The sequence below is a fragment of the Lissotriton vulgaris genome, chromosome 6, assembly GCF_964263255.1.
Source record: "Lissotriton vulgaris chromosome 6, aLisVul1.2, whole genome shotgun sequence".
Lineage (NCBI taxonomy): Eukaryota > Metazoa > Chordata > Amphibia > Caudata > Salamandridae > Lissotriton > Lissotriton vulgaris.
The window spans coordinates 1,899,212,932-1,899,231,579 of record NC_141694.1 but is presented as its reverse complement, the minus strand read 5'-3'; the positions used below and the strand labels follow the sequence as shown (position 1 = coordinate 1,899,231,579).

The following is an 18,648-nucleotide window of genomic DNA, read 5'->3' as shown; positions in this document are numbered from 1 at the left end:
TGGCCGTCAGTTCTCGAAGAGTTTTTTGTTCCTCTCCACTTGTATTGTAGAAGACGTTTCTCCCTTGTGTGTTCAGCTTGTTGACCTCTGTGATCACCGCCTTTTCAAAGGTTAGAATTTCTACGGGGATGTTGGAGTCGGGTGGGGGGAAGGTTGATTTTAACCTCAAACCGGTGTCTGTCTTCTCTTCTGGCATAGGTTTATCTTTAAAAAAAGCATGCAGTTTTAGTTTTCTCAAGAAGTCTTGTAACTCCACATTGAGTTTGAAAACGTCCGGTTTCTGAGTGGGTACGTACCCCAAGCCTTTGTTTAGGATATTCTTCTGCGTCACCGTTAATGTGATGGGTGTGAGGTTCACCACTAGGTCCCTCTCTTGCTGGTTGATGGCTGATTGGGAAGTGATCCCGTCATGCTCCGAGTCGTTCGGGCATTGGGCTGTTCCTGATCTTCCCACGCCACGGTGTTGCCTTTCCGGTTCTTCCCGCGTGTGTTCTGGCGCGCCCCTAAAAAAGGTTGTTGTTGTCCTCCATAGGGTTGTTGTTGTCCATAATAACCATCACTGTATTCCTGGTTCCACATTGGTCCGAATAGGAAGGGGTTGAATTGAGGTGGACCCATAAATTGTTGGAAATGGGTTGGTGGTTGGTATCCCCGCCATCCTCTTTGTCTAGGGAACTGTTGACGCCTCTGTCTCCATCCTCCTCTGCGTTGTCTATTTCCTTTGTTTCCGCTCGAATTGGAACCTGACGAGCCAGTGTCCGAAGTGTCACTATCCGCATCACTATAGCTGTTTTTTGAGACATAATCCGCTTTTGTGTAAGGATATGCACTTTCGGGAGTGAACTTTGCCACATCTTTAGTCAGTTTGTTTGTTTTGCTCTGTTTCAGATTGAACTCGAAGTCGGTCATCTGTTGATTCAGTTCCTCTAGTCTAGTTTTTAGCTCTTCCGGTGAGATATATGTTTTCAATTGGACCTCAATTCTATTTATTTCAATTTTGAGTTCCTGTGTGATCCTTGCAGCTGTCTTAATTATAAGGACTAACCAGTCTCTTGAGCAGTGCCAGGAGATTAGTGACCACTCTTTCTTGAAAATCATATCGTGCTGGAAAATTAGTGGTTCGTTTTTCACAATCAGGCCAGGTGGTGCCATTTTGTTACGGAGGTACTGGGTCATAAACAGCCCATGTAGGGCTGCTTTTATTTGGTTACGTCTAAGGTTCAACAATTCATTCCAATCATTTGTTTGTGGGCCTGTGTCCTGATTGCATAGGCCCTCAAAAAGGTTGCTGTCTGCTAGAATTTTGTCAATCTCGTCCTCTGCAAAAGTGAGACCATGTTCATCTTCCATTATGAAGGGGGCGCTGGCTTCTTTTATTATACCTAAGTGTGTGTCTTTCAATGTGTGTGATATAGTATGTCTGTAGGGAAAAAGAGCTCCCGCAGCTGTGCGCTGCCTAGAGACTATAATTAACAAAGAAGGGAGGTAGAGTACAAAGTAGGATTCCTACTCCACGGGCACTGATAAGTAAACAAGAAGAATCCTACTACCAGTGTGCATCAAAGGGAAGGGGGACACTCAGTGTTGTGTAAAATACCCCTCACACACCAACAGGCCCCTTGGTGTCATGCTTCATCATCGGGGTCTTCGCACCCCGCTAAAGGGATGCGGCACGCTGTGACCTGCGACTACGCGGGAGCGTTGACAAGTTAGACTATGTGTGGTGTGTGTTGAGTGTAAGTGAAAAGGGATTGATGTGAGTGGGAGGTGTGGTGAAAAATTTAAAAAGTACCTGGCCAGTGGGTGAGGTGAAAAAAACTTTATTTCGTACCCCTGGCTGGTGCTGTTAAAAGGTGTGCAAAAAGGCGAGTTTTTTTTGTCTTAATTAGGGACAAAACCTCTGGTGTGCGTCGACATGTTTCGGTACGTGTGTACCTTCCTCAGGACGGGACACCAAATCGGTCCTACAACTCCTGGAAGATAAAATATTCGATCCAACCACACAGCTCTTAGTAAGCCTCGACGTGGAGAGCTTGTACACGAGCCTGCCCCATGAAGAAACACTAGAGATCATTGAAGAAGTACTCTGCAGTCATACATGGAAGTATCAGACACCGAGAAACCTTGTCTTAGAGTGCATCACCATGGCTTTGAAAGACAACTTCTTCAAGTACAAAGAGACACTATACCTACAAACCCACGGAACGAGCATGGGTAGTACTTTTGCTCCAAGCCTAGCAGGACTATACGTCCACCATCTGGAGGAACACAAAATTCTACATGAAAGCAACCCTTACCGTTCCCAGATTGGCACCTGGAAACGGTACATAGATGACATTTTCATCATATGGAACGGTGACGTGAATAGTGCAACGAATTTTGTGACCTGGCTGAACAACCAGAACGAGTACCTGAAATTCACCAGCACCATTTCAAACACATCGATGGTTTTTTTGGATCTGAATATTTACAGTGAGGATGGAAGGCTAAAAAGCAACACCCACTTTAAACCCACCTCCAGGAACTGTCTGTTGCGCTACGACAGTTTTCATCCAAGGCATTTAAGGGAAAATCTGCCTTATGGTCAATTTTTAAGACTACGGAGGAACTGCACAGAATTGAGCGAATTCTATCGACAAGCAAAAGACCTAAGAACCAAACTTATACAAAGGCAATATCCTACTAGGACCATCGACAAAGCGATGAAACGCGCAAAAAACAATCACAGGGAGGCACTCATAGAAGAAAACCCACAAGAGAAAGGAACAAACAAGAGGCCTATTTGTGTGACAACTTATTCTTCCATTTCGAACCAGGTATCAAAGGTCATCGATAAGCACTGGGGAATATTGAATTGTGGAGACCTGAATTTTGAGAAACCGATGCATGCACATCGGAGGGGCAAGAACATAAAGGACATTGTGGTACATACTAGACCACGGGAAAACCAGACTGCTAGAAAAAATATGACTGGTATCCAAGGCCACTTCCCATGTGGGGATTGCAGTTGCTGTCACCAAACCCAGAAAAGCAGAACCCTTACCTTCAGAAATGGCACAACATGGGAACAACGCCAATTTTCAAACTGCAACACAAAAAACGTGGTTTATATGATAACTTGCCCATGTGGACTGGAATACGTGGGCATGACCACCAGACCCGTCAAAATAAGGATAGGGGAACATAAAAGTAATATACGCTGCAAGAAAACGACAACCAAGATGGCATCACATTTTCTGGCACACCAGCACTGCATCAATGATTTACGCTGGACTGTCATCGAGCGATTACCCTCAGAAACAGGCTTGTTCCAGAAGGAACAACGTTGGGTGTTCCGTTTGGGAACCCATATCACAGGCCTAAATGACGATATACCATGGAGCCAAATTACTTGATCACCCTCGAGATGTAAGAGGGTCAACAACAATCTCCGGTGTATATGTGAACCTGTGAACACATATGAGTGGCCAAAAAGTGATAAATCATGGAGCCGATTTGACTGTGATCCCTCTGGATATGAAAAAATACAACTAACTAAATTTTCTTTAAAAACTTCTTTATTATTGATATCACAGTAGAGATGCCACCATATCGAATATATCTAGACGACATCTCTCCCCAGACCACTTATACAGTGTACCAAACATTGAGAAAAACACATGGACACTTCATGTTCAACCTTTGCCCCGTTTTTTATAAAAAAACCAACTGGTAATCGGCACCCTGTACGATGATAAAATATAGAAAACCGAGAAACCAAGCATCTCTAGCGATCAGCGCTGCAGACAGACAGTATCGCGCATGCGCTGCCTACAAACAGTATCGCGCAGGAACGGAGGAGTAGCGGTGAGATTACTTGTGCGCATGCGCGCACGAGAGACAGCCGAGCGGCAGCTGTATTGAATGTCTCTCTATCAGCGCGAGCCACACAAAGAGCCCGTGAGTGGCTAACAAGCGGAAGGTCCATATTTGGACATCCAGAACCCCGGCAATGAACGAATGACAAAGGGATACATGTTACATATGGCTAGATCACATGTTCAGAGAAGGCGGCAACATGGGTGTTTCCTTACAAGGTCTTTTGCCTTTCCGCTAATTAACCAATGAAAACACACCCAAACCTCCTTTATATACCGCCTAAACTCATCCGTATTTCATTCACGGCGGAGCAGCCCAGGGTGGTAGAAGGAGGCCAATATAGGCGGATTTCGTGAGTATTTTTACAAACAAAGGGCAACCCCAGCCTGTCCGGGTGTTTGGTGGAGCTAAACAGTGAGTAAGAGCTACAACACTGAATCCACTTCTCTACCCTCATAGATTGTGGATCCACCTACCTACCTTGATGCCCAGGATTTGCTCATGAGGCAATAGACTACAAAGACCATGAGTATGTCCAAAGAAATTAAGTTAAAAAAAAACCTAAATGTGTCTTATATGTTGTGTGTGTTGTATGTCTTTTTTCCTTTACAGGTTTAATTAACTGTTTGGGGCTCCAGGTGACTGCACCTGTTTGAGCCACTCCTATATGGTAACCAAACCTAATGGTTTTTTCTTTTTGTCAGGACATGTGATTACATGATCCAAAGAACCGCTGTAGGCACATTGTAGCCGTTTTTAAGAGTGTTATCACTTTTTAGAAAAATTAAGATAAACCCAATTTTTCTTAGAAAAACGTGAGTAGGGTTGGGAAGTTGTGCCCCGTCCTGAAGAAGGTACACACGTACCGAAACATGTCGACGCACACCAGAGGTTTTGTCCCTAACTAAGACAAAAAACCTCGCCTTTTTGCACACCTTTTAACAGCACCAGCCAGGGGTACGAAATAAAGTTTTTTTCACTTCACCCACTGGCCAGGTACTTTTTAAATTTTTCACCACACCTCCCACTCACATCAATCCCTTTTCACTTACACTCAACACACACCACACATAGTCTAACTTGTCAACGCTCCCGCGTAGTCGCAGGTCGCAGCGTGTCGCATCCCTTTAGCGGGGTGCGAAGACCCCGATGATGAAGCATGACACCAAGGGGCCTGTTGGTGTGTGAGGGGTATTTTACACAACACTGAGTGTCCCCCTTCCCTTTGATGTACACTGGTAGTAGGATTCTTCTTGTTTACTTATCAGTGCCCGTGGAGTAGGAATCCTACTTTGTACTCTACCTCCCTTCTTTGTTAATTATAGTCTCTAGGCAGCGCACAGCTGCGGGAGCTCTTTTTCCCTACAGACATACTATATCACACACATTGAAAGACACACACTTAGGTATAATAAAAGAAGCCAGCGGCCCCTTCATAATGGAAGATGAACATGGTCTCACTTTTGCAGAGGACGAGATTGACAAAATTCTAGCAGACAGCAACCTTTTTGAGGGCCTATGCAATCAGGACACAGGCCCACAAACAAATGATTGGAATGAATTGTTGAACCTCAGACGTAACCAAATAAAAGCAGCCCTACATGGGCTGTTTATGACCCAGTACCTCCGTAACAAAATGGCACCACCTGGCCTGATTGTGAAAAACGAACCACTAATTTTCCAGCACGATATGATTTTCAAGAAAGAGTGGTCACTAATCTCCTGGCACTGCTCAAGAGACTGGTTAGTCCTTATAATTAAGACAGCTGCAAGGATCACACAGGAACTCAAAATTGAAATAAATAGAATTGAGGTCCAATTGAAAACATATATCTCACCGGAAGAGCTAAAAACTAGACTAGAGGAACTGAATCAACAGATGACCGACTTCGAGTTCAATCTGAAACAGAGCAAAACAAACAAACTGACTAAAGATGTGGCAAAGTTCACTCCCGAAAGTGCATATCCTTACACAAAAGCGGATTATGTCTCAAAAAACAGCTATAGTGATGCGGATAGTGACACTTCGGACACTGGCTCGTCAGGTTCCAATTCGAGCGGAAACAAAGGAAATAGACAACGCAGAGGAGGATGGAGACAGAGGCGTCAACAGTTCCCTAGACAAAGAGGATGGCGGGGATACCAACCACCAACCCATTTCCAACAATTTATGGGTCCACCTCAATTCAACCCCTTCCAATTCGGACCAATGTGGAACCAGGAATACAGTGATGGTTATTATGGACAACAACAACCCTATGGAGGACAACAACAACCTTTTTTAGGGGCGCACCAGAACACACGCGGGAAGAACCGGAAAGGCAACAACGTGGCGTGGGAAGATCAGGAACAGCCCAATGCCCGAACGACTCGGAGCATGACGGGATCACTTCCCAATCAGCCATCAACCAGCAAGAGAGGGACCTAGTGGTGAACCTCACACCCATCACATTAACGGTGACGCAGAAGAATATCCTAAACAAAGGCTTGGGGTACGTACCCACTCAGAAACCGGACGTTTTCAAACTCAATGTGGAGTTACAAGACTTCTTCAGAAAACTAAAACTGCATGCTTTTTTTAAAGATAAACCTATGCCAGAAGAGAAGACAGACACGGGTTTGAGGTTAAAATCAACCTTCCCCCCACCCGACTCCAACATCCCCGTAGAAATTCTAACCTTTGAAAAGGCGGTGATCACAGAGGTCAACAAGCTGAACACACAAGGGAGAAACGTCTTCTACAATACAAGTGGAGAGGAACAAAAAGCTCTTCGAGAACTGACGGCCAACAGCGAGCTCGTCATTAAACCAGCAGACAAAGGGGGAGCAATAGTGTTACAAACCCTAGAGGCATACGACATAGAGTGCCAACGTCTTCTGTCTGATGAACGGAACTAAAGAGTGTTGGAGAGTGACCCAACAGAAAGACTACGAACACGGATCGGTGGCATGGTGGAGGAAGGCCTAGCCCATGACTGGCTCAGCAAAAAGGAGGCTGATTTCTTACAACAACCCACCCCTAAGATACCATACTTCTACTGTATCCCTAAGATACACAAGAACATCGACAACCCACCAGGAAGACCAATTGTTTCGGGGATTGGGTCTATCCTGGAGCCTCTATCAAAATTCGCTGACGCTTTCCTCAGACCAATGGTACAGGCAACCAATACGTACCTTAAAGACACCAAATCGGTCCTACAACTCCTGGAAGATAAAATATTCGATCCAACCACACAGCTCTTAGTAAGCCTCGACGTGGAGAGCTTGTACACGAGCCTGCCCCATGAAGAAACACTAGAGATCATTGAAGAAGTACTCTTCAGTCATACATGGAAGTATCAGACACCGAGAAACCTTGTCTTAGAGTGCATCACCATGGCTTTGAAAGACAACTTCTTCAAGTACAAAGAGACACTATACCTACAAACCCACGGAACGAGCATGGGTAGTACTTTTGCTCCAAGCCTAGCAGGACTATACGTCCACCATCTGGAGGAACACAAAATTCTACATGAAAGCAACCCTTACCGTTCCCAGATTGGCACCTGGAAACGGTACATAGATGACATTTTCATCATATGGAACGGTGACGTGAATAGTGCAACGAATTTTGTGACCTGGCTGAACAACCAGAACGAGTACCTGAAATTCACCAGCACCATTTCAAACACATCGATGGTTTTTTTGGATCTGAATATTTACAGTGAGGATGGAAGGCTAAAAAGCAACACCCACTTTAAACCCACCTCCAGGAACTGTCTGTTGCGCTACGACAGTTTTCATCCAAGGCATTTAAGGGAAAATCTGCCTTATGGTCAATTTTTAAGACTACGGAGGAACTGCACAGAATTGAGCGAATTCTATCGACAAGCAAAAGACCTAAGAACCAAACTTATACAAAGGCAGTATCCTACTAGCACCATCGACAAAGCGATGAAACGCGCAAAAAACAATCACAGGGAGGCACTCATAGAAGAAAACCCACAAGAGAAAGGAACAAACAAGAGGCCTATTTGTGTGACAACTTATTCTTCCATTTCGAACCAGGTATCAAAGGTCATCGATAAGCACTGGGGAATATTGAATTGTGGAGACCTGAATTTTGAGAAACCGATGCATGCACATCGGAGGGGCAAGAACATAAAGGACATTGTGGTACATACTAGACCACGGGAAAACCAGACTGCTAGAAAAAATATGACTGGTATCCAAGGCCACTTCCCATGTGGGGATTGCAGTTGCTGTCACCAAACCCAGAAAAGCAGAACCCTTACCTTCAGAAATGGCACAACATGGGAACAACGCCAATTTTCAAACTGCAACACAAAAAACGTGGTTTATATGATAACTTGCCCATGTGGACTGGAATACGTGGGCATGACCACCAGACCCGTCAAAATAAGGATAGGGGAACATAAAAGTAATATACGCTGCAAGAAAACGACAACCAAGATGGCATCACATTTTCTGGCACACCAGCACTGCATCAATGATTTACGCTGGACTGTCATCGAGCGATTACCCTCAGAAACAGGCTTGTTCCAGAAGGAACAACGTTGGGTGTTCCGTTTGGGAACCCATATCACAGGCCTAAATGACGATATACCATGGAGCCAAATTACTTGATCACCCTCGAGATGTAAGAGGGTCAACAACAATCTCCGGTGTATATGTGAACCTGTGAACACATATGAGTGGCCAAAAAGTGATAAATCATGGAGCCGGTTTGACTGTGATCCCTCTGGATATGAAAAAATACAACTAACTAAATTTTCTTTAAAAACTTCTTTATTATTGATATCACAGTAGAGATGCCACCATATCGAATATATCTAGACGACATCTCTCCCCAGACCACTTATACAGTGTACCAAACATTGAGAAAAACACATGGACACTTCATGTTCAACCTTTGCCCCGTTTTTTATAAAAAACCAACTGGTAATCGGCACCCTGTACGATGATAAAATATAGAAAACCGAGAAACCAAGCATCTCTAGCGATCAGCGCTGCAGACAGACAGTATCGCGCATGCGCTGCCTACAAACAGTATCGCGCAGGAACGGAGGAGTAGCGGTGAGATTACTTGTGCGCATGCGCGCACGAGAGACAGCCGAGCGGCAGCTGTATTGAATGTCTCTCTATCAGCGCGAGCCACACAAAGAGCCCGTGAGTGGCTAACAAGCGGAAGGTCCATATTTGGACATCCAGAACCCCGGCAATGAACGAATGACAAAGGGATACATGTTACATATGGCTAGATCACATGTTCAGAGAAGGCGGCAACATGGGTGTTTCCTTACAAGGTCTTTTGCCTTTCCGCTAATTAACCAATGAAAACACACCCAAACCTCCTTTATATACCGCCTAAACTCATCCGTATTTCATTCACGGCGGAGCAGCACAGGGTGGTAGAAGGAGGCCAATATAGGCGGATTTCGTGAGTATTTTTACAAACAAAGGGCAACCCCAGCCTGTCCGGGTGTTTGGTGGAGCTAAACAGTGAGTAAGAGCTACAACACTGAATCCACTTCTCTACCCTCATAGATTGTGGATCCACCTACCTACCTTGATGCCCAGGATTTGCTCATGAGGCAATAGACTACAAAGACCATGAGTATGTCCAAAGAAATTAAGTAAAGAAAACCCTAAATGTGTCTTATATGTTGTGTGTGTTGTATGTCTTTTTTCCTTTACAGGTTTAATTAACTGTTTGGGGCTCCAGGTGACTGCACCTGTTTGAGCCACTCCTATATGGTAACCAAACCTAATGTTTTTTTCTTTTTTTCAGGACATGTGATTACATGATCCAAAGAACCGCTGTAGGCACATTGTAGCCGTTTTTAAGAGTGTTATCACTTTTTAGAAAAATTAAGATAAACCCAATTTTTCTTAGAAAAACGTGAGTAGGGTTGGGAAGTTGTGCCCCGTCCTGAAGAAGGTACACACGTACCGAAACATGTCGACGCACACCAGAGGTTTTGTCCCTAATTAAGACAAAAAAACCTCGCCTTTTTGCACACCTTTTAACAGCACCAGCCAGGGGTACGAAATAAAGTTTTTTTCACTTCACCCACTGGCCAGGTACTTTTTAAATTTTTCACCACACCTCCCACTCACATCAATCCCTTTTCACTTACACTCAACACACACCACACATAGTCTAACTTGTCAACGCTCCCGCGTAGTCGCAGGTCGCAGCGTGCCGCATCCCTTTAGCGGGGTGCGAAGACCCCGATGATGAAGCATGACACCAAGGGGCCTGTTGGTGTGTGAGGGGTATTTTACACAACACTGAGTGTCCCCCTTCCCTTTGATGCACACTGGTAGTAGTAATCTTTTGTGCAGCAGCACCACAGTTCTTCTGACAGCGGTTCTGTGTAGATCCATAAGTGTCAGATTTGATGGGGCCAGAGACTCAGCATTTACGTCCAAATGTGCCTTTGATGTGAGGGAAACTTCAAAGAGTGGTTCTGAAGTGCACCAGTATCTCTTCCAATCCCAGCACTCACTCCAGACTACCAAAGGGAATTAGCATTCCTTTGTATGGGGTCAGTCTACTACCCTGTGAAGGCTAAGAGTGGGCCCCTTCCTCCTATCTGCCCAGAAAGACCCATCGGGATGTAGATTGATGCAGATAAGTGCTAAATCACATACAACCCTTGCAGTGTCTGTAGCTCTCTAGAAAGATTACACAAAGGGGTCGGTCACCTAGACCAGATGTGTAGTAGAGACAGGCTGTAAGGCACAAAGAGCAGTGCAAGCAGAGAAAAGTCCTCTTTCTAAAAGTAGCTTTTCTAAAATAGTAATGTTAAATCAGAGTTTACAAGTAAAGTGGATTTATTATTACCATTGCAAAGATATGAAGCATGAAAATGCTAATCCTTTCCAAACGGGAATTACAGCTTAAAGGTATTTTAAGGATTTCCCAGTTCTAGCCAACGAGAGGAGTAGGCCTTACAGCAGTGAAAAAGTTATTTAACTGTTTGTCACTACCAGGACATGTAAAACATAGAAGTATATGTTCTGCCTTTTACTCACATAGCGTCCCGCCCTTTGGGTTACCAAGAGCCTTCCTTAGGTGCGACATATAAGTAATAAAAGGGGAGATTTAGGCTTGGCAAGTAGCTTTAAATGCCAAGTCGATGTGGAAGTAAACTTCACACATAGGCACTGCAGTGGGAGGCCTGAAACATAGTTTCAGGCTGCATAAGTGGATGGCACAGTCAGTGTTGCAGCCCACTAGTAGCAAATAATTTGCAGGACCTGGGCACATGTAGAGCAATTTACTAGGGACTTATAAGCAAACTAAATATATCATCTGAGTAGGAGCCCTATGAGCCCATGTTACCATGTTCAGGGGCGAGAGCACAAACACTTTAGCACATAGCGTCCTGCCCTTCGGGTTACCAAGAGCCTTCCTTAGGTGCGATATATAAGTAATAAAAGGGGAGTTTTATGCTTGGAAAGTAGCTTTAAATGCCAAGTCGATGTGGAAGTAAACTTCACACATAGGCACTGCAGTGGCAGGCCTGAAACATAGTTTCAGGCTGCATAAGTGGATGGCACAGTCAGTGCTGCAGCCCACTAGTAGCAAATAATGTGCAGGCCCTGGGCACATGTAGTGCACTTTACTAGGGACTTATAAGCCAATCCAATCCAACAAACTAATTATGCCAACTGAGTAGGAGCCCTATGAGCCCATGTTACCATGTTCAGGGGAGAGAGCACAATCACTTTAGCACTGATTAGCAGTGGTAACGGGTACAGAGTCCTAAGACCAACAAAAATGAGCACAGAAAATGGAGGGAGGCAGGTGAAAAGTTGGGGAAAGACCACCTTAAGGCTGTTAGGTCTAAGAGCCTTTTCCAGTGAATGGAGCACACAACAAAGAGCATCACAATAACGGCAGGAAATATAATCAATTGCTGCAAGGGAGTCCTCGATACTATCAGAGAGCCTGTGATATGACCCAGACAATAATCTGAGCATCTTTCACATAGTGTAACTCCAGAGATCAGAGGCTCTGACCACAGCTACACAAGAAAAAGGAGGTTTACAACCACAATAAACACACATTAGCAAAGTCAAGAAGTCTCACCTTTTAGACATATAGGCTTTCCCATTGCTGTACAACATCAAGAAAGAACAAGCATTTGCAACGCAATAGGTCTCGCATTTGTTAGAGTTGGAGCTATTAGTGTAAATATAAATATATTTTACTTATGCGTTTAGTAGTGGATGGATGTGATGGCAATTGTGCGTTTTACAATTAATTTATAAGCAAGCATATTGATTGTGTTTCTGGTGTATAGGGCTTTCTGGGATACAGTATCAAGCGATCCTGGATTTGTTTTAGCAAATGAATACTATGCAGTTATTAAGGACACAACGAGAACATTTTATTACATAAATGGAAATGCCGGGTATGAACATATTGAACCCAAGAGAATAAGAGTCACCTGATTATTTTATTTGTGGGTATTTAATAACGTTAGCAGTATGATGGTGCTAATTTTACCTGTTTTTTAACACCCGTTGGGTGGCTGCTATGAATCTGGTGTGATTATCCCTGGGGGCCTACAACGAGCAGAAAAAAGAGACAATTCCAGGTTTTAACTTTTAGGTTTGTGCACCGACTAATGAAACATAGCCGGAGGTTGTAGTCATAGGATGAGCATGGAGACAGACTGGGGACGCACAGGATGCATAGGCATGGGGAGCCGAGACACGATGAGCAGGGCTACCGTAAGACAATGTGAGCTGAAGCAGACACAGGAATTACAGGTCATGAAGGCAGTGATACATAAACCAAAGAGGGTGCATTTTGGGGTGGACACACATTGGAGCACGGGGTATCAACCAGGCATAAGGTAAGAAGAGGAGGATGAGCACCCGTCAAGGCACAGAGACTGGGGGTGCAAGCAACGGATACACAGTGGGAGCGACGATGACTGGTGAGAGCTAGCAGATTGCAGGGAGGCAGGGATATGCTGAGCACATACAGCTGCAGAAAAACCGAAGTAATGTATCTGCGTGAACCCATTAGGAAGTAGCAAAGAAGTGTTTTGAATTTTTACTCTCATCGTCCTAAATTTACACCAATGCCAGTTGGTCACCCTTGGTGCTAGAGATGCATAGAGCGCATTAGTGGGCCTAGGAGAGGGGGCAAAGGCTAGTGCCTGAGAGGAGGTAAAGGCTAGGCAAGCAGAGTGCTTTAGTTGAAGGAGACAAAGAAAATGCTCCGGGGATACGGAGCAGTGGGGATTGCTTCAAAGAAAGGACATTGTAAAAGAAAGACCCAGTGCTGGTGTATCGCATTCTCAATGACATGGAGTCATCATCTAAACCTACCTGGTCAGTAAAGCCTTTGAGGGTGGAGCCATGTCAGGTTTTCCCAATATCCACCTGAATCTTATTTACATGCGCTAATGAAAATGAGAACCAGAATGGGTGTGTAGTCTGGCCCTCGTCAACCTTCGTTGGATGAGCCTAATTTAAAAACAATTAGAAAGCATTATCACTATGCTTCCACAAGAAAAGCAAATGCAAAACAACAGTTGACGGACAGAATGCAGAACAATGTCATACATTCACCCCAGTACAGAGATCTGGGCCTAAATCCATCGTTTTTTTGCACTCCACACCACCCCCGCTCAGACATGGCCATATGCAAATCAGCCTTGACCCTGTGCCTCATGGGAACAGTCCAGCCGAACTGCCAAGCCCTATCTTTCCTGGACCGGAATCAAGCATCCTAGGACCGGTTTCGGGGTTTCACCCCTCTTCAGCCAGGATAGCTTGACTCCAGTGGTGTGGAGAGCATGGGACTCACGTCTGAGCATACCCATCCCACTCGGGTGACAAATGCAAAAAAACAGTTGATGGACAGAATGAGCAAAAAAACGATGGATTTAGGCCCAGATCTCTGTACTGGGGTGAATGTATGATATTGTTCTGCATTCTGTCCATCACCTGTTGTTTTTGCAATTGTCACCCCGAGTGGGACGGGTATGCTCAGACGTGAGTCCCGTGCTCTCCATGCCACTGGAATCAAGCTATCCAGGCTGATGAGGGCTGAAAGCCCGAAACCGATCCTTGGATGCTTGTTTCCAGTCCCTGGAGGACTTGGCTTGGCAGTTCGGGCTGGACTGTACCCATGGGGCACAGGGTCAAGACTGATTTGCATATGGCTGGGTTCAAACTGGAATGGCATGGTGAGCAAAAAAACGATGGATTTAGGCCCAGATCTCTGTACTGGGGTGAATGTATGACATTGTTCTGCATTCTGTCCATCACCAGTTTTTGCATTTGTCCACAAGAAAAGCAGGCATCTTTATAATGCTAATAATCATATCCAAAATTAAACTCACTTTTAGTTAAAAAAAAATGCTCTAGCTAGGAAGGCATGTGTTATTGATATGTATTGAATGACTAGATTATTGTCTTATTAAAAATACAAGCATTTAGAGAAGGCAAGCTGCTTGCCAAGAGTGCTGGTTATTCCTTCCTCCTCAAGTGTCACAAACGGCTCGCCACTAATAGAAAAGTACCCGACTCCTAGAACTGGAAGGGATTTAGCGTATGACAACTCTACAAAGGGTACAATTTACAAAGTTGAGTTTTCAACAAACCAGCGAGGTATAAGAGCCCGCTTCAGAGAACCGAGCATACTTCAGAGGTCAAATGGTTCTAACACCAGTGAGGCTGACTAGGACCCTCGTTTCAAAGGTCGTGCAAATTTGGCTGTGATAATACTGCTTATATATCAAAGAGGGTGGGGAGTAGAAGCGTTCTGGGGGCCCACTCAGCTTCCAGATATATATCACTAAATCAAAAAGGAGTGGAGCCAAGAGGCCTCGAAAGATCTGGCACAAATATGTAGAAGACCCTCAACAGCCTTTATCCACAATTGGCATGTCTGTTGCCATTGGTGTAGTCTTGGCTGAGAGCATCATCATCGTATCTTTTGTTGGCCTTCACCAGGAGGAAATCCTCGAAAACCGCTTAGGATCTAGTTTGTGCAGAATAGAAAATGTAAAATGTCCTTTTTATCATGTGGTGCAAATTATTCTAAAAAAAATTATAGGGTAAGCTTAAAACGGTGGATGTGAAATAGTGGACGTGCCAATATGTCCTTCACATCACTTTGTCAACATGTTTCAACCTGCATGTGCCCTTGCCGGTTCGATGGCTTTCGTCAGGACCTTATTTGGGAGAAAAAATAATCCCCCTTTAAATGTCTTACTCACGTCAGGTGGAGTACTATCCCCTGGGCTTGGTGATACAACCGGTTATATTAATTCTGGTATCAACATTCAGTAATGGGGAGACCGCACAGGAAGCTAGCGTCTGGGTCACAAGAGTGCAGCCAATGCGCCTCCCTCCAACAACCCTATGGGGAACTCCCAAAAATCTTAAAAGCAGAGGAGAAATGCTTCCTTCGTACAAAAAAAAAATGTAATACCGCAGGGTGCAGTATTTATTTACAACACTAGAGTGATATTTGGATGTATGAACGGGATAACTTATAAATAACACCTGTTTACCACTATTCTGAATTCCTTAGTCTCGGAGCGCGAGCACCGTGTCAATTCAAAGTCTAAAATAGGAATTCAACTGTTTGAGAATAACACTTATTTTACAAAAGATAATTACATTCTATGCACATTATACAATATAGATATGTGAGTAAACTCAGCATCTGTTTTCCAATAGCTAATCATAATTCACATTAGCCAAATCCACAGAAGTCTGTGCCGTAAAATAAAGATTTCATGAGAATTTTTTTGCTTGTGAGAGAATGAACGATCATCATATGACTGAGAATTAAAGACATCATGTTTGTTTTTTATTCTCGGCGGGACAGACTAAGGAATGAGTAAAGGCGTAATCACACAACACGATTTTTAAAAGCGTAGAAAATGGTCTTTAAATTCAAACACAGATGTTGTGCTGAGGCCCTAACTGCGCGTGCATCCAAAAGGAGACCACTTGTAGAAAGTCCCTAAGGTTTTTCAAATTAAGCAAAAAAAAAAACACACAGGTTGTGTTTCGATGCCACCCTGCATTTATTTGCAGTTCAATTTTGCCATCTCTCCCGTTCATTTTATGCCGAGGGGAAAATGAAATTTTTGGGGAAACAGCGCTTGGTATTTTCACACATGACTGCCCCAGCCAGTCAGGCTTTTAACAGCCTTTCATGGCCTCCAGATAACTGCGCGGCTCAGGGGAGGGGTAGCACATGACAGCCTTTGGTGGGCTGGGAATGGAGAGGGGACCATGTGCCTGGAGCCCTGGCCCCCAAACTGCAGCCAGATGAGCCCAGTGGTAGGTCAGTGCAGGCAGACAGAGCGCACACTGTATACTCTTCTGCTGTCCATCAGTCCTGCAGGAGCAGCTGATATCTAGACATCTCTTTGACCCGCCACCGGCTCACTGGGGAGTTGGAGCATGGTTCATCCCTGCCGTAGCTCTCTGACCGAGACTCATTCAATGTTTACTCACAAGGCTCCTTCCCTGCTATAGCTCTCTGACCGAGACTCATTTAATGTTTACTCACAAAGTTGCTTCCCTACTGTTGCTCTCTGGCCGAGACTCATTCAATGTTTACTCACAAGGTTCCTTCCCTGCTGTTGCTCTCTGGCTGAGACTCATTCAATGTTTACTCACAAGGTTCCTTCCCTGCTATAGCTCTCTGGCCAACACTCATTCAATGTTTACTCACAAGGTTCCTTCCCTGCTATAGCTCTCTGACCGAAACTCATTCAATGTTTACTCACAAGGTTCCTTCCCTGCTATAGCTCTCTGGCCAACACTCATTCAATGTTTACTCACAAGGTTCCTTCCCTGCTATAGCTCTCTGACCGAAACTCATTCAATGTTTACTCACAAGGTTCCTTCCCTGCTATAGCTCTCTGACCGAGACTGATTCAATGTTTACTCATGCTCTGCCTTGACGCCGCACATTTAGCGCTCATCAGGTTAGCACAACTCAGCCGTTATCCCAGCTGAAGCGGCGGTGCTTCTCGAATTAAACAAGCATTTGCAATGCAATGGGAAACAGCCTTTACAACAAGGTAAATACATTCCATGCATTTGCCTCACATTTTATTAGCACACATTTTTTTACCGCGATTATACATTTACAATGCATATCAATACCACAAATTTAAGGTATGGTGGGGGTTCTCCCCCCATAAATACATTGTTTTTAAATAGAAAAACATTGAGTGGTATTGGAATGCGATGAAAATGCATAATCGCAGTAAACAAAATGCAAGGAAAATGCATGCAATGTATTTACCAGCGTTGTACCATCATACAACCCAATGCATTAGGTAAAGATTTGTGAGAGTTTAAGCTATTAGCATTGTAAAGGACAGTGCCTTATATTTATCTGTTTTGACAATTAACACATAAATGAAAGGCAGTCATTTAAAATGCCAATAGCTCAAACTTTTGTAAATGCGAGACCCATTTCATTTCAAAGAAGCATCCGCCATTATCCCGGGCTGCTTGTAAAGTGAAAGAGCACATGGTGCACTGAATGTTGCAGGAAAGCATGTTGTCCCTGCAGTATTAGAAACTCATTAAAACAAGCATTTGCAATGCAATCGGTTTCGCCTTTGGGACCTTATATGTATTTAGCTATGCAGCACATTAGTCTGGGTGCTGAAACATCTACTGTTCTTTAACATGGAGGGAAAGTAAGCACCAAACTGTGTGACACCCGGGTATAGGAACACATGGAGAGAAATATTGCCTTTCAGACGGGAATGGTATAGTCCAAATTCTCTTACTTAATATAAAATCAGGGCCTTTGTTGGTCATATCACTGAAAATAGAAGATTTGAAAAAAATATTATCGTCTACCGGTGCTTGTGGAAGACAATTTCTATGGACTGGAATCTAGAGAATGCTAAAGCAATTTTGGTGTTTTACTGACCTCTGCTGGTCATTTTCTATCAAGACAGTTAAATAGAGGCAGTTGAACAGGAAAAAAAAAAGTCCCTAAGCGGAAGCACACAAGTCCTACGGCTGATCTCCAGAGCCCACAAAGTACATACACATATAAGTATTCACTAAAGTATATGCAAGAGGTCTCGAATGCTCGACCTAACAAGCATTTGCAATGCAATAGGTCTCGCATTATTTAAGTTTGAGCTATTAGTACTGTAAATGGCAATGTTTTTATTTATGCGCTATTTTAATTTTCTTTGCATAAAAAGGTACATATAAAATATGTGTTGTAGAAAAGTCATTTATGCAGTATTTAAATTTTCTTTGCATAAAAAAGTACATATACAATATTTCTTGTAGAAAAGTTAAACATTTTAATGATGTGTCCAAATAATTTTTATATGTACATTCGATTTGCAAACCGATGGGGTGGGTCTGAAAACTGAAGGAGGGCCTCGGGCAGTTTATCTGCATAAAGCCCTGCATGTCTAAGGCCACGTCCCCTTTCCACATGGTGAATTCTCTTTTCAAGAGGGCAGGTCTTCCTCGGAGGTAACAGGGCAGCATCATGTGAAGTGCAGCAAGATGGGGTTGTAAAGCTTCTACAAGTGCTCACACTGAAACAGGCATAACATCAGCAAATATGTAGTCACCTTCACCATCCTTTACAGACTTCAGAAGATCTACACTAGTCCCAAACTGCACTCTAACTCTTCTCGCATTTATGTGAGTTTGATCTACTGACATTGCAAATGACAATGCCTTTTATTTTTGTTTCCGTTTTAAAAACATAAATAAAATACATTGTTATTTACAATTCCAATA

The 18,648-nt window shown here is 43.8% G+C and overlaps 1 protein-coding gene across 1 annotated transcript in view; it reads right to left on the bottom strand.

Annotated features, from left to right (window-relative positions):
• LOC147709830 (uncharacterized) overlaps window positions 1–18,648 on the bottom strand; it is a 71,567-nt gene that overhangs the window by 12,670 nt on the left and 40,249 nt on the right. Inside the window, 1 exon segment of the mRNA XM_086928282.1 lies at window positions 13,216–13,353. The gene's annotated coding sequence lies outside the window, so the exon portion shown is untranslated.